At 43.4% G+C, this 14,639-nt stretch overlaps 1 protein-coding gene across 1 annotated transcript in view; it reads right to left on the bottom strand.

The window, feature by feature from the left end:
• TLN2 (talin 2) overlaps positions 1-14,149 on the bottom strand; it is a 575,966-nt gene extending 561,817 nt beyond the window's left edge. Inside the window, 1 exon segment of the mRNA XM_078151184.1 lies at positions 13,895-14,149. The gene's annotated coding sequence lies outside the window, so the exon portion shown is untranslated.
• Between the last annotated feature and the right edge of the window lie 490 nt (positions 14,150-14,639).

The following is a 14,639-nucleotide window of genomic DNA, read 5'->3' as shown; positions in this document are numbered from 1 at the left end:
GCACAGCTCAGTGTGGTCTTGGGGGAGGAGCGTTGGCGTGGTGGAGCATGTGGCAGAAGTGAAGAGAGAATCCTCCTCACAGCTCCAAGGCAGAAAAGAGTGCTTGTGGTCACTCACAGACCACAGCCCAGGCCAGGAAAGGAGTAAACACCTCACCCTTGATCACACCACCGTGGAAGAGGTGAAAATTTATAGGTCCCTAAGAAATATCTCTGAAAACAGCTGCACAAAACCCCTGAGGGAAAACATCCTAACAATTAAAAGGCATCCAAAAGGTGGGATGGGCTGCCTAGGATAGTCCTGGATTCCCTAATGACCTCTTTGGGGAGATACATACAAGGGATTCCTGTTCATGTGTAGGATAGGCTAGAATAATCTGAAGTCCCTTTGCATTCTGATATTCTGATCTTCTGACATTCCTTCCAGTTCTAAAACCTATAGTTTCTTTGTTCAACCCTGACTCTTCAAGGGCCAGATTTCTACAACAGAAACCCAGGCTGAAAAATTCAGTGGAGAATCAAACAGAACTTTGGAATTTTTTAAATAAGATTTTATTGTTAACAGGCAGATATGCAGAATTCTACCAAGAGTCCTTAATCAAGGGCCCCCAAGCCTTTTGCCTGAAGAACCAGTATCTGGGGGCAGCTAGGTGGCCCAGTGGATAGAGTACTGGCCCTGAAGTCAGGAGGACCTGAGCTCAAATCCGGCCTCAGACCAAACACTTGACACTTACTAGCTGTGTGACCCTGGGCAAGTCACTTAACCCCAATTGCCTAAAAATAAACAAAGAAAAATTGAAAAATTGAAAAAAAAGAACCAGTATCTGCAAATCCCTAACAAGCCTTCTTACTCCTTGTCACATTCTAGAGTTTGCGAGATATACCATGGATAAATACAAAAAAGATCTCTTCCCTGGATTCCCCATTTTTTCCTTATTTATGACATATACTTGTTAATTTGGTACACCTCAACTTTCAAAAGGGTTACTGTAATGTATTTAATAGTCTCTCTTTAACACTTGCTATAAAGTCACCTACAAAGGGCTTCAAGAGCAGGGAGGTCAAGGTGTACAAAAAAGTGCTCTTATCAAGAGATGGCTTCAAGCCTTGGGCAATTACTAGATAGGAACAGCTGCAAAGTCACCAATAAGTGATACTAAGAGATTTAGCCTTTCCTATAAACTTGCAAAAAACCTTACCTCCCTGGCATAACACTCTCAAATACCCTTCATTTTTTTTCTGTCACAAGGAATAAAATCCGCTGTTAGCTTCCTACTATTCTCCAACCTGTCAGGCACCTGGATGAGTCCTTTATTCTGTATACTGGAATACCTCTGGTATATACAGGGAGCCAAAAATTCTAATGAAGTAAATACTAAAAATTCTTCACATACAGAAATTTTTTTAAAAGTGATTGCTGTTTTAACTCTAACCATAAGCAAGACAGAACATGCTGGAAATAAGCCAGGGAATTAAATTCAACCTCAGGAATAGTTTTTAGAAGAAAAATTTAAAAACCCTTCTATATGCATTTAAAATGTGATTTTACAGACTGTCCTCTAACAGAAACAGGGAAGTGGAAGGGGGAGAGGAGTGAATGTGACCAAGTAAAGGACTGGACTTCCATCAATTATCAGACATTCCAAGTCAAGCCTTGCACCTCCAATGTGAGGAGATGACATCAGGCTTTTCCCCAGAAGGGTCACAGTTCTCTGCTATCTCATCCCTACTCCACACTCTCTGCTTTTTCTCCCACACAATCATTTTTGGCACCTTCTTTCAGAAATCTCCATGGCTTTCCATACTGCTTATGGAGCCCAAAAGGAGATCAATGGTAGCAGAAAGGGTAAGAGTATGAAAACTTGGGTTCCAGTCCCAATAGCTGCTTTTCATTGAGTAAGTCTCTTAACCTCTCTGTCTCCTTAATCATTTGTAAAATGAAAATTTAGATTAAATGGTCCCTAAGGTCCTTTCTGTCAGTATGATCTCTGACCTTGGACCCTGGGCCTGGGAGAGGAAGGGAAACAGACCAATTGAGAGATCTGAGAAACAAGTGGAAAACAACTGATTTGATGGGAAAAAATTAAATAGGAAATTTCATGGCTCAGTTTGAAGACCACGATATAGCTCTAGCTAGAAGGGACCTTAAAGGTCATTTTGCTCAACCCCCACTTTTACAGATGAGAACAATGAGCCCAAAAGAGACAGGGTAACAGTAGTTATTATTACCTTTTTTTTTTTATCTGAACCTGTGATTTTATCAGCACAGGAGAAATACCATTGTGGAAACTCCCTTTATATATGCAGATGACCAACCCATTTATAACTTGTGAGTCCCAAATCTTTTTATCTCTGGCCACAACCTCCTGAATCACCAACTACCAGCTGGACATCTCTACCTAGATGTTACCAGGCTACTCAAATTCCACCTCTCCAAAACTGAAGTTATCATTTTCCTCTCAAACCTACCCCACTCCTCCTAACTTCCTTATTTCTGTACATGTTGCTTCTTCTCATAGGATGTAAGCTTCTTACCAGCAGGGAAATCTTTGTATCGCTAGCGTACTGCAATTAACAAGAAAAAGTGACTGACCACCATCTTTCCCAGTCATCCCAGATCCAAACCTCAGAGTCAACCTCATACTCCTCCCTCTCCCTCAACCCCAACATCCAGATCCAGCTGCCTAGTTCTACTGATCCTACATTCACACCATCTTTCATATTCATATCCTCCTCTCCACTCACACTGTCACCAATTTTGCTCAGGTCCTCATCTCTTCAACTTTTTAAAGTTGTCTGATTGTTCCTGCCTTCCTTCCCTTTTAAAAAGCCTTCATACAATCACGAAACCAGCTCAATTCATAAAATAGGCTCGCTCACTCTCTCTCTCTCTCTCTCTCTCTCTCTCTCTCTCTCCTCTCTCTCTCATTCCTTCCTACCTTGTCCTAGCTCCAATCACACCTTGCTAAAACCTGGCTCATTCCCATCATCTGCCTTCTTCATTCCTACTCACATGCTACTAAAAGGAGTTGGAGGAAGTTAGAAAACTGTGCAGAATGGGTACACAAGAAATTTACATTATTTAATCTCAAATGGCTCTTCACTGCAGAAGACTATCCTTCTAATCCATAACCCATTCTCTATCCCACTCACAATGGCTGATTCAACTCTCTATTCTCTCCTCAAGCTTCCCGTAATACCCCCTCTCCCCACTCTCTCAGTTGAGAACCTCGCCTCATTTTTCACCAAAAAAAATTGAGCCCTTTTCCCAAGAGCACCTTCTTCTCACCTTCTCTTCATATCACACTCCCCTAACATCATCCCCCACTATCTCCTCCTAGTTCAGGGAAAAAATAAATAGCTGTTTTCCTTACGAAGGCCTCCCCCTCTCCATGCATTCTTTTTTTTCTTTTTTTATAAAGCAAACGGGATTAAGTGACTTGCCCAGGGTCACATAGCTAGTGAAGCATCATGTGTCTGAGGCCACATTTGAACTCAGGTCCTCCTGACTCCAGGGCTAGTGCTCTATCCACTGCACCACCTAGCTGCCACCTCTCTCCATCCATTCTTGATCCTATCGCATGCTGTCTTCTCTAGCAGATTGCCCCTACTATCGCTCCTGCTCCTTCTCCAATCTTCAATCCCTCCAGATCTACTAGCTCCTTCCCTAATACTTAAAAACATAGCCAACTCTCCTTACCAAAAAAGCCCTCATTAGATTCTACTTTCTCCACTATTGTTCAATATTCCTTCTTCCCTTCTCAGCTAAACTCCTTGAGGAAAAAAGTCAGTGCTTAATGCTTCCACTTTATCTACTTTCATTCTCTTCTAAACTCTGTGCAATCAGGGGCAGCTAGGTGGCGCAGTGGATAGAGCACCAGCCCTGAAGTCAGGACCACCTGAGTTCAAGTCCAGCCTCAGACCAAACACTTGACACTTACCAGCTGTGTGACCCTGGGCAAGTCACTTAACCCCAACTGCCTAGGGAAAAACAAAAAGAAATAGACTCTCTGCAATCTGCCTTCTGACCTCATACTTAGTGGAAACTTTCTTACTAAAGTTACCAGTGCTCTCCTGGTTACCAAATCTTAGGGTCTCATCTTTTCATCATCTTTCTTGACTTCTCCACAGTATTTGTCACTGGTGACTACCATCTCCTCCTTCTAGCTATTTTCTCCTCTCTGGGTTTTCCCCACACTATTCTTTCTTGGTTCTTGTAACTGTTGTTGGATTATTTGTTCTCAGTTTCCTTTGGGGGAATCTTCATCCAGTTCATGTCTATAAACTGCAAGCGTCCCCATCTCCCTGCCCTAGGACTCCTCTTTTCTTTTCTTGATCCTCTATTTGGTAATCTAATCAACTCCAATTTGTTCAATTACCATGTCCATACAGATGTCTTCCAGATATATATATATTATCTCCTACCTTCATCTCTCCTCAGAGCTACAGTTCTACATTAACTGCTTACTGAACATTTCAAAGTGGATGCCTTATAGGTGTCTCAAACTCACTGTGTCCAAAACAGAACTCATCATCTTTTCTCCTTCAAACCCACCCCTATTCTCAATTTCCCTATTACTGCTGAGGGCACCTCCATTCTTCCAGTCACCCTGTTCACAATCTTGGTGTCATCCTCAATTCTTCACTTTTGCTCACTCTCCTTTATCCAAACAGTTGCCAAATCTGTTCATTTCTACCCTTACAATATCACTTGAATAGCTCTGCCTCTCTCCACTCAGCCACCACCCTATTTGAAGCCCTCATCACCTCTTGCTTAGACTAGGGCATGAACCTCCTAATTCCTTTCCCCATCTCAAAGGTCTCTCTGCTCCAATCCATCTGTCATCACGCAGTTGCGAAAAATGATTTTCCTATCAATAGGTCCAATGTCAATGCCCCTACTCAGTAAACTTCAGTGGTTCTCTATTACATTTAGCATAAAATATAAATATTTCTTTTTAGCATTAAAAACTTCTACAATCTGGTTTCCTTCTGCCTGTAGGATAATAGTTAGCATTTATATGGTGCTTTAAGGGCATCTAGATGGTAAAGTAGTAGATAGAGTACTGGGCCTGGAGTCAGGAAGACTCATCTTCCTGAGTTTAAATCCAGCCTCAGACACTAGCTACTAGCTATAGGCAAGTCACTTAACCCTCTTGGCTTCAGTTCCTCATCTGTAAAATGAATTGGAGAAGGAAATGGCAAACCATTCCAGTATCTTTGCCAAGAAAACGCCCAAATGGGGTCCCAAAGAGTTGGATGTGACTGAAAATAACTAAACAACCACATACAGTGCTTTAAAGTTTGCAAAATGCTTTACACATGTCTCCTTTGATCCTGACAACAACCATGTGAGAAAGGTACTATTATCCCTAGCTTACTGATGACAAAACTGAGAAAGGTTAAATGACTTGTCCAAGGTGACACAGCTAGTACATAGTGGTCTGAAGCAAGACTCAAAAGTTCCTTACTCCAAATGCAACACTATATTTACTGCACCTTAGCTTTCTTTAATAATAATAGCTAACATTTATATAGTACTTTAAGGTTTTCAAAGTGCTTTGCAAATATTATTTCATTTGACCCTCCTAACAACCCTGGTAGGTAGGTGCTATACAGATGATGAAATGGAAGCAGACAGAGGTTAAGTGATTTGGCCAGGGTTACACAGCTAGTCAGAGTCTAAAGTCATATTTGAACCCAGGTCTCTCTGAGTCCAAGTCCAACGGTTTATCCACTGTGTCACCTAGCAAACTCCTTCACCTACCATTTAGCTGGCAGCCATCCTACCTCTAAATCACACTACTCCCTGGCACCAGTCCGTATTTCAGCTAAAATATGACTTACTAGTTGGTGCTTTATTTAATTCTGAATTCCTCTACCCATGCACTTATTCCCTATAACAGAAATGCACTCCTCCCTCATCTCAAACTATTAAAATCTCTCTTCAATTAAGGCTCTATTTATCTTCAACATGAAGTCTTCTAGTCAAAGTCATAATTCCACCTCAAATTTTCTTAGAACAATTTGTCTGAATCAGAGGTAGGGAACCTGCAGGCTCAAGGTCACAGGTGGCCCTCTAGGTCCTCAAGTGGGACCCTTTGACAGAATCCAAACTTTACAGAACAAATCCCCTTAATAAAAGGACTTGTTCTGTAAAACTTGGACTCAGTCAAAAGCCTGCACCTGAGGACCTAGAAGGTCACACGTAGCCTCCAGGCCACAGGTTCCACACCCCTACTCTGGATCTTTCCATTGCCCCTGTCACCACCTATTTTGTATTATAATTATTTGAATATGCTTCCTAGTCCTCTATTAGTAGCTGAGCTCTCGAGGGCAGTGTGTTGTACAGAATGAGCATTGGCTGGGAAGTCACACTATACTGGTTAAGATCCTAGTTCAGCTACTTCCAACCTATGTAATCTTAAGCTACCAGGCCTCAGTTTCCTCTTCTGTAAAACGTGGGGGTTGGGCTAAATGACCTTTTCATTCCCCTCCAACTCTAAATCTCATTGATTTCATCACTATATTTTTGTTTGACTTCACATGCACTATAATCTGGTACAGTGTCTTGAAAAGATTGGTGCCAATAAATTTGTTGAGCTGAATGTACTCAATGGCAAATCCCTTGACTTCTTCGAGTCTCTTTTTCTAAAATGGGAAAGAACACTTACTACCTCATAAGAGTATTTCAATGAGAAGGAAGTGCTTAGTAAGTAAGCTATAAAGTGCTACATAAAAAGTGAGCTATTATTATTATTATTATTACTTAAGAACAAAAGATTTTTTTTAAGTACATGCCAAGCCAGGTCATCTCTACAAAAGCACTAGAGCCCTGGCCAGTTAGGAGCATCAGGCTCCTTTAAACAGGGCCTAGAGGCTGATAAGTAATAGGTTTTGAACCCACAGGTAGCACTTCAAGGTAAGGTAAATGAGAAAATTAAGCCTCTTATGTTGGCCTCAGTGTAAACTGTCAGACCCTGTAATAATCTAGGCTTTCCCTGGAAGCCTTAACCTGCATGACCTCCGGCCACACTTTGGAAGGTATTCTCATTTAAATCAACATGTCAGAATATACACAGACACCAGTGTCAAGTAATTAAATGGCATGTCCTGAAGCAGTGAAAACACCCAGGGGGGAAAAAAGAGAGAGAGGATTTTAATTTAACAAGTAAGAGCTTAGTGGTCCTTTGTTCAGAATCCTTAGGGAAAAAGAATGGGGGGGAAAACATCCTTAGCATCACATTCTTCACTGGTGTGCAGATTTAAACACCATTCCAGACAGAGGCAAAAATCTTCCTACTGTTTTCTCAAGTGGAAACCAGGATTGAGTATTGTTTACAATCTTTATCGTTAACCTACATGCCACCATTAACACCTCAGGGATGTTGAATCCCCATTTCTGTACAATAGTAAACAGAGGCTGCCCCAGCATATCTTCTTTCCTGCAAGAAAAATTAGCCAAAGGCACCCATCAGAGAATAAGCCTAGTTCTCTCCAGGTCTTCTCTATTAATCAACTGATCATCAAGTATTTCCTGAATGCCAACTACGTGCTCAGACTCTTCAAGACACCAGGAGACCAATAAAAGATCACAGAATTATAAGATACTTAGAGATAATTTAGTCTAATCCCCTTTGTGGTACAGGGGGGGAAACTGAGACCCAGAAAGGTGGAGCCACTGCCGAAGGTTTAGTGGATCGGGAGAGTGCAAGATATGCTTAAGCTCTCCTAAGAAGAACTGAAAAGTCAAGTATTTGGAAGTAAGACTGGGAACAGGGCTGTAGCTCAGATTTGATGCTGAAGTTACCAGCTAAACAGACATTGAAGCAATTTAATAAATGCTCTTTGATTATGAGAAAGTGAAGCAATGAAGGTCAACCCTCATCGTGATGGTTATTCTTCCTTATGCTGTGGCAGTAAGACATATCTGCCAACTGTAGACTAATATTTGAGGGGGGAAAAAAAAGACAAAAGTATTCGGTGTGATACAGAGAAAGGAGGACCCAATTTAGAGTCACAGGACCTGAGTTCAAATGCTATCTCAGTCAGTTAATACATCTGTGACTTTGGGCAAGTTACTTAACCTCTCCACAACTATCAAATGAGGAGTCTGAACTAGATAACCTCCCTGGGTCCCTTTCACCTCTGAATCTTTGATTCTATGAGTCAGAAAACAATGAAGCTATCATCTCTTTACTCTTACTATCTTCAGGGCAAGATGCTAATCCTTAAATGACCAGCAGTAAGGTTTTTCTAGGAGTTACCCTTTACACTGAGGGAAATTACTTTACCAGACATTCAATCAATATGTACACAAAGAAAGATTCCCCATTCCTAGAAAGAAGCTGACCAGAAGACTTCCTAAAGAAGTCTTGTAGAAAAAGAGGGCTCCAAAAAGCTCAGCCCTCTCTCCCTGCCTTCGAGAAGCATCTCTGAATGCTGCCAGTACATTATCTTCTGAGGACAAGGAAGTGACATTCAAGTTTTATTCTTCAGTTTTCTCTCATGGTGGGTTTTCTGCTCAGGATATGACAGGTGCAGAAGAGCAGGTGGTATTTACATTCCCCAGACCTTAACTTTTTCCAAAATATTTCTGGTAAGTTTTCCATCCCAGGAGGAATTAATATTTACTGACAACCTATCCACTTGATTTAGAAATAGAAAGGGGCATCATCTCTGGAACTACAATAATGGAGGGGGGTTTTTCCTACATAAATGTTCTACATGGAACTGGAACCTTACGAAAGCAAAGGAAATATAAAGAACATTCACTTCTTATGCGGTCAAACTGACTGTTAAGAGGAAAACAAAACCATGGAACCAACACCAATTCTGAAAATCCACTGGGCAATGAATGATAAATGAACCAGGACCCAAGCCTTGACTCTGGGTAACCCACACATAAAGGCTCTCACCACCAAAGCAGAAGGGAGCAGATGAGCTTTAAGATCCCTAACAGCTCAAAAAGTCCATGATTCTACTCTGTATTCAGTATGGCCTATCCTTTTCTCATCCAACTAGAGGGTACTCATTATTTAAAATGAGTTAAACTATATTGATGTAGGAGAGATATAAACTCTAGTCAAGTCTTTGGGTTTTTTTTTAAGAACTTCTGCCTTTTGAAACTTTTTGAGTGATTTTTTTTAATGGAAAAGTTACTGATGGATCTCAAATTCCTTAACCATGTTTTATCTTTAGGCAAAACATCTGGTTATAACCTCTATTTATTCTAATTATTTTAAATGGTTCTAACTGGTTTGTTTTTTGACTAGTTTTCACTAGTTCCCTTATTAGATATAAAATTAATAAGGTCAGAAAGTTCTAGAGGAAAGCACCATAATTAAAAAGGCACCAGCTGGATAAGTTAGGCTATAATTCTATGTTTACTACAGCTTCCTTCTTGTCTTGAAAATTGCTATACCCAATAAAAAAATTAGCTTGAAAAACCTCACTGCTTTTTTCTTCTCTTCTTCTAAGGGAAAAACACTAAAGTTTTTCCAAAAATATCATGCTGCAAGACTTCTGGAAAGAATATCACAGGTCACAAAGTCCTAGATTATTTCCTAATACTCTTGACAGTCAAAGAAAAAAAAACACCCCAAAACATTAGGATGTCTTGAGTTTCACAATATGAAAATTTTCATGTTTTGAGGTCAAAGAACCTTGCTCAAGCTGTAATACTGTATTACAAATATATAAAATATTTTTAAAAAATTAATGTATGACAGCCAAATCTGCATTCTAAAAAGCATCAAAACAAAGGAATTATTTAAGGAGTAAGGTTAAGAGGATAAGAATTATGCTTCTGAGGTGAGGAGAGAGCTAGATCCAACCTCTGACACTAGATGTGTGGCCATGGGCAAGTCATTTGTCCTTTCTGGGCCTCAGTTTCCTCATTTGTAATAGGAGAATAACAATCCCTATAGTACATACCTCAAAGGGTTATTGTGGAGATTATGGGAGAAAATGTAAGCAAAATGCAAACCTTAAAGTACTATATAATTATCCATTATTACTATAATAAAATTTTCTTTTCTTTTGATTTTCCTCCTAATCTTGGTCACAGTGGGAAAAAACATTAAAATAAAATTTACACCTGTAGTGGCAAAATTCCTATTGTTCGTTTTCTGGCATAGTCCCCAGGAATAAATGGTATAGTCCCTAGGAATAACCTGAAGGTGAATATATAAATTGCAGACACAAGAGAAAAGAACTAGATTTTAGGGAGGAAATGCTCATAAACTTGAAATATATAGGGGGAAAGAAAATCCCCTACACAAAGAATAATTTTCCCAAAAAGACCTAATTCCATTTTCAAAATACTTCCATGAAACAAAAAAGGTTTCCCTAGAACATAGTTTGAAAAATTCCAAAAAAGAAAAAATTCAAAGTCCATCTCTTAGCCACCAAACAGAAAAGACCAATGTAATCTAAGTCTATATACCTGTTCTGATAATAACTGTAATAACTTTTTCATTACAGACAGCTTCAAAAATAGTCACTTCTTTCTTCCAAGACAGAAAAAAACAATTTCAACTTTAAGAATAAGGGCAAATTTTCACTGCAAATTTAACTGATGAGGTTCTGCAAAAAGTAAGAAGTTAAAGCAGCCATACAGTCCAGGTACAATTAAGCAGTTTAAAGCTTCAGAGTCCCAAGTGTCTGTATAATTGGCAAGATTTTAAAAGATGGAATCTTCCATCACCATATTAGATTCATTTCAAAGCTAGGCTGTGCTAGAAATATAACGCAAAGTCCTCAAGTAGAGATGCTTGTAACGCTATAACTCAAAAGAAAAAAAGGGGTAGGAGAGAGGAAATATTAGCATTCAGGAAAGCAATTGCCTTCTTTCCCTCCCTCAGCCCCCATGGTTTTGCACATATGCCTGTTTAGAAAGTTAGACCATCAGCCATTCTCATAGATTAGATTATTTTGTAAATTCAATGGAAATCAGGGTTAGCAGGCAACTGATTAAATAAACCGAATTTTCTATACCTAATGAGCTCCAACTTGGGCAGCTTAAACCTTAGCACTACAGCACAGCTCCCAAAGGGAATTTCTCTTTCTCCGGCTTTATGACGCCGGCCAGTTTAAAGACCCAAAGTGCACGTACAGAACTGCAATATTACGGCAGTATTTCAACAAGATGCAAAATACAAAGTCTGGCACACCCTTGCATACAAACACAACACAGAGATTTTGTAGTTCCCACAGTCCCTGAGACTCTCTTTTTCCTTCTTCCACCAGAAAATAAGGACAAGATTTATTTAAAAATCAAAATTATCTCCTTTACCCCACCCCCTTATCCAGGGAAAAATAAATTCACAATCCAGCAAGTGACCAAAAAATGAGAATATGCAGTATTACTACATTATTGAAAAAAGGATGCAATTCACCAGGTCACCGTATTGGAGGAACTCAGCCTTCCTAGAATGTTTTATGAGCGGCAGTTCTTGTTTGAATGCTTAATTTCATAACCTTGTGAGGCTGTTGGTGCAAGACTGATCATCTCCGTTTTACAGAGGAGGTAACTGAGGCTCTAAGCAAGTTATGTGACTAGCTAGCCTCTGGTATCAGTGATCATTCTTCCCACCTAAGTCCAGCTTCTTCTATAATCAGACGCTACCTCTCGAGAAATCATCTCCTGCGGAAAATCCGCAACAATCTTCCTTCGGAGCTAACCTCTGCACCTACTTTTTTCCACTACCAGAAGAAAAGCTGTTTCCTTAACTATGTCAACTTCCTCCTTGACCATGTCAACACCTCCGGTCACTCACGTTCACCTCTAGGAATAACCGGATTCGTTTTCACCAAAAGGCCCTCCCTGGTAAACTCTTTTTCCCATGAAAAATGACACCGCCACACGATCTCCTCCTCCTCCTTCTCTCTCCGCATTTGTCACGGGGGACTCCCAAGTTTCCCCAAAGCTTCACCTGCCTGCCAAACCTTCACCTAGTGAAGCCCCAACTTCTGGTCCCGCCCCCTTTCTGCGCCTCCAGGAGCCGAACTGCAAGTCCAAGGAATTGGCCCCGCAGGGTTGAAGAGGGCTGGGGGCGGCAGCTCGCGAGGAGGCTGGAAGTGCCTACTGAGTTGGGGACGCGACTCCACGGAGGGCACAGGGCACGAACTGCCCAAGAACAGCTCTCCCTTCCCCCGTCTTTCTCCTTCTCCGCCCCCACCCTCCCAGCCACGCGAAACCCAGGAGGTCCCGGCAGCCGGGACTCCACACTCCTTTCCTTCCTCTGGATCGAACAGTCACTGCTCCACAGGGCAGTGAGAGATTCCAGGGAGCTCCGCTCGAGGCAGCTGCAGAAAAAAATCGGGGACAAGATTTCTTTCCCCACCTCTTTCGACATGGTGCATAAAGCACCCACCTCTGCTCCCCGCATCTCCCCCCAACAGCAAATTACCAGCAGCTAGCCTCAGGGCTGGATGGGCGTGTTCCCTCCTCCAGGAGCGGGTACCTTCGGATTTCAGTGGGGAGGGGGAGAGGGAAGGGCGCAACGGGGCGGGGCGGGTATCCAGCAATTGGACCCGGCTGCTTCCCTCCTACCCTCCCCCTTCCCTCCGGTGGGTCCCTGGTCCAGTCCGGAGCACCTGGGGTCCCTTGCCTGATGAGACGTATTCGATTCATGCGTGCTTTTGCAATGTGCTGCAGCCCGCGTCGCCCCCAGTCGCTAGACCTTGCAGGGACACCCGTTCCGCTCCCCGCGCCCTGTCCTCTCCCACCTCCACACACACAAAGTTTCCCAGCGAATACAGCTCGCTCCCTCCCCCGCGTGTAACGAAAGCGGTGCTGAAGACTCTCAGGATTGCTAACCAGTTCCAGAAACTGTTCTCCATACACATTCACACACACACACACACACACACACACCCCGCCCCCCAACAAGACCCGCTGAAAATATGGCGCCCTCGAATGTCTTTACTCAGTCTTATCAAGGATCCCAAAATGCGTGCCTTCAATCCCCCTAGTTCCCACAGAACGCGGGGCGCAAAATTTCAGCTTAGACAGAGGAAAAATAGGACGAGAGAAAACAGGAGGGAGTAAGTTCTCCCTGATAGAGCCTCTCAGCTTAAACCAAGGGCAAAATGAGCAAATGGCACTTAATCCATGTCTTTTCCCTGGATCTCAACGCCTTGGCTTTGCCCAGTTCCTTTAGCAGCCAGATATTTGTTGGTGACGAAATTACAAAGTAAAAGGGCGAATGAGAAAGAAGCGATTAACCTGCCGAGAAGCTCTCAAACCCAGAATCCAAAGAAAGGTCGGTGAGATTAAGCCGGATATATTCCGTATCTGATGCGGCTGCTTGCTACTTGTTTGCAAAGTAGCGCTGGAGTGGGGATGGGTTGTGCTGGAATGAAGCTAATCAACCAGCCAGTCTAACTCTCCCAGGCTTCAGGCGGCGGCAGCGTGAGTCGCTGGAAACCGAGAACCCGAGGGGGTCATTCTCGCCTCTGGGGATGATTTTAAAGCCCAATCACCGGAAACCAACCCAGGAACAGAGGAGGAGACCCTCCTCTGCAAGCAGCTAGGAGCCCGCTCCTAAGTCCCAGCTCTAAAGAGATCTGCAACTGCAAACCGTGGACTCTATACGGAGTGCAATGAAACATGCATATGCAAAAGACAGGTGCATTATTTTCATTTTTTAAATCCTTTTTATTTCTGAAAAAAAGAAAAGCTCTCCCAGCACAGGGAGTGTAGGTAGCTTTGCATTTTATTTCTGCACTGGCATCACTCACAAGATGGGGAGAGGGTGGGGAGAGACAGAAAAAAAAAATCTAGATTTTTCTTCGTTGCAAAGGGAGGGGGAGAAAAAGACACGAGAAATTTCATGCAACGTGCATGCATCTGGAGGAAGAGGAAAACCGGAATGACCCGGGTGCCTTACCGGGGGATGCGCTTAGTCTTTCATTGCAGAGCGCCTGCCTGTGTGTGTGTGTAGTTGGCGTGCCCCCCGGTGCGCCTGCAGTCCGCTCTGCTCCTGCAGCCGCCGCCGCTGCTGCTGCCGCCGCCGCCGCCACCACCGGCTCCAAGCACCGAACAACAGCCGAGAGGGAAAGAGAGCGCGAGCGCGAGCGCGAGGACAGGAGAGGAGAGAACAGGAGAGGAGCGCGAGCCCGGAGCCCCCAGCACCGGGAGAGCAGGAAGCGCGTCATCACTCTGGGACGGCTCGGCCTTTTTTTTTTTTCCCCCTCCGTCCCAAACTGCGCGGTGTTCCCCCACCCCGTGGCTTGGCTTGGGGCTCGGCTCGATGCTGTCCCCAAGGCCCGGCCCGGAACCCTCCTCGCCTTCGCTGCGACTGCAGCCGAGACAGGGACACGGGGAGGCGAGGCGGGTGAAGGCGCTGTCCTGGCCGCGGCCGCGCTGACCTCCCCACCCGGAGGAGTGGACAGTGCCTCCCCCCAGCCCCTTGCAAGCGGGGGAAGGGGCTGTGGCCCCCAACAGCCCGGCATTATTTATTCTGTTAAGATTAATTAAGGCAGTGAGGGAGGGGGGCGGAGCACAGTTGAGAGAGGAACTTTTCCCTACGGGAGAGGGACCAGTCAGTTCCTGCACGTGGACGGCCGGCCGGGAGCAGAAATGCGTGACCAGTTGCAGAAGTGACCAACCCTGGGAGCCAGTCGGGGGGCGTC

This window comes from Phascolarctos cinereus, unplaced genomic scaffold (assembly GCF_003287225.1).
Source record: "Phascolarctos cinereus isolate Bilbo 61053 unplaced genomic scaffold, phaCin_HiC Scaffold_3;HRSCAF=262, whole genome shotgun sequence".
NCBI lineage: Eukaryota > Metazoa > Chordata > Mammalia > Diprotodontia > Phascolarctidae > Phascolarctos > Phascolarctos cinereus.
Note: the sequence above shows the minus strand (reverse complement) of the source record. Positions and strands in the feature narration are given on the sequence as shown.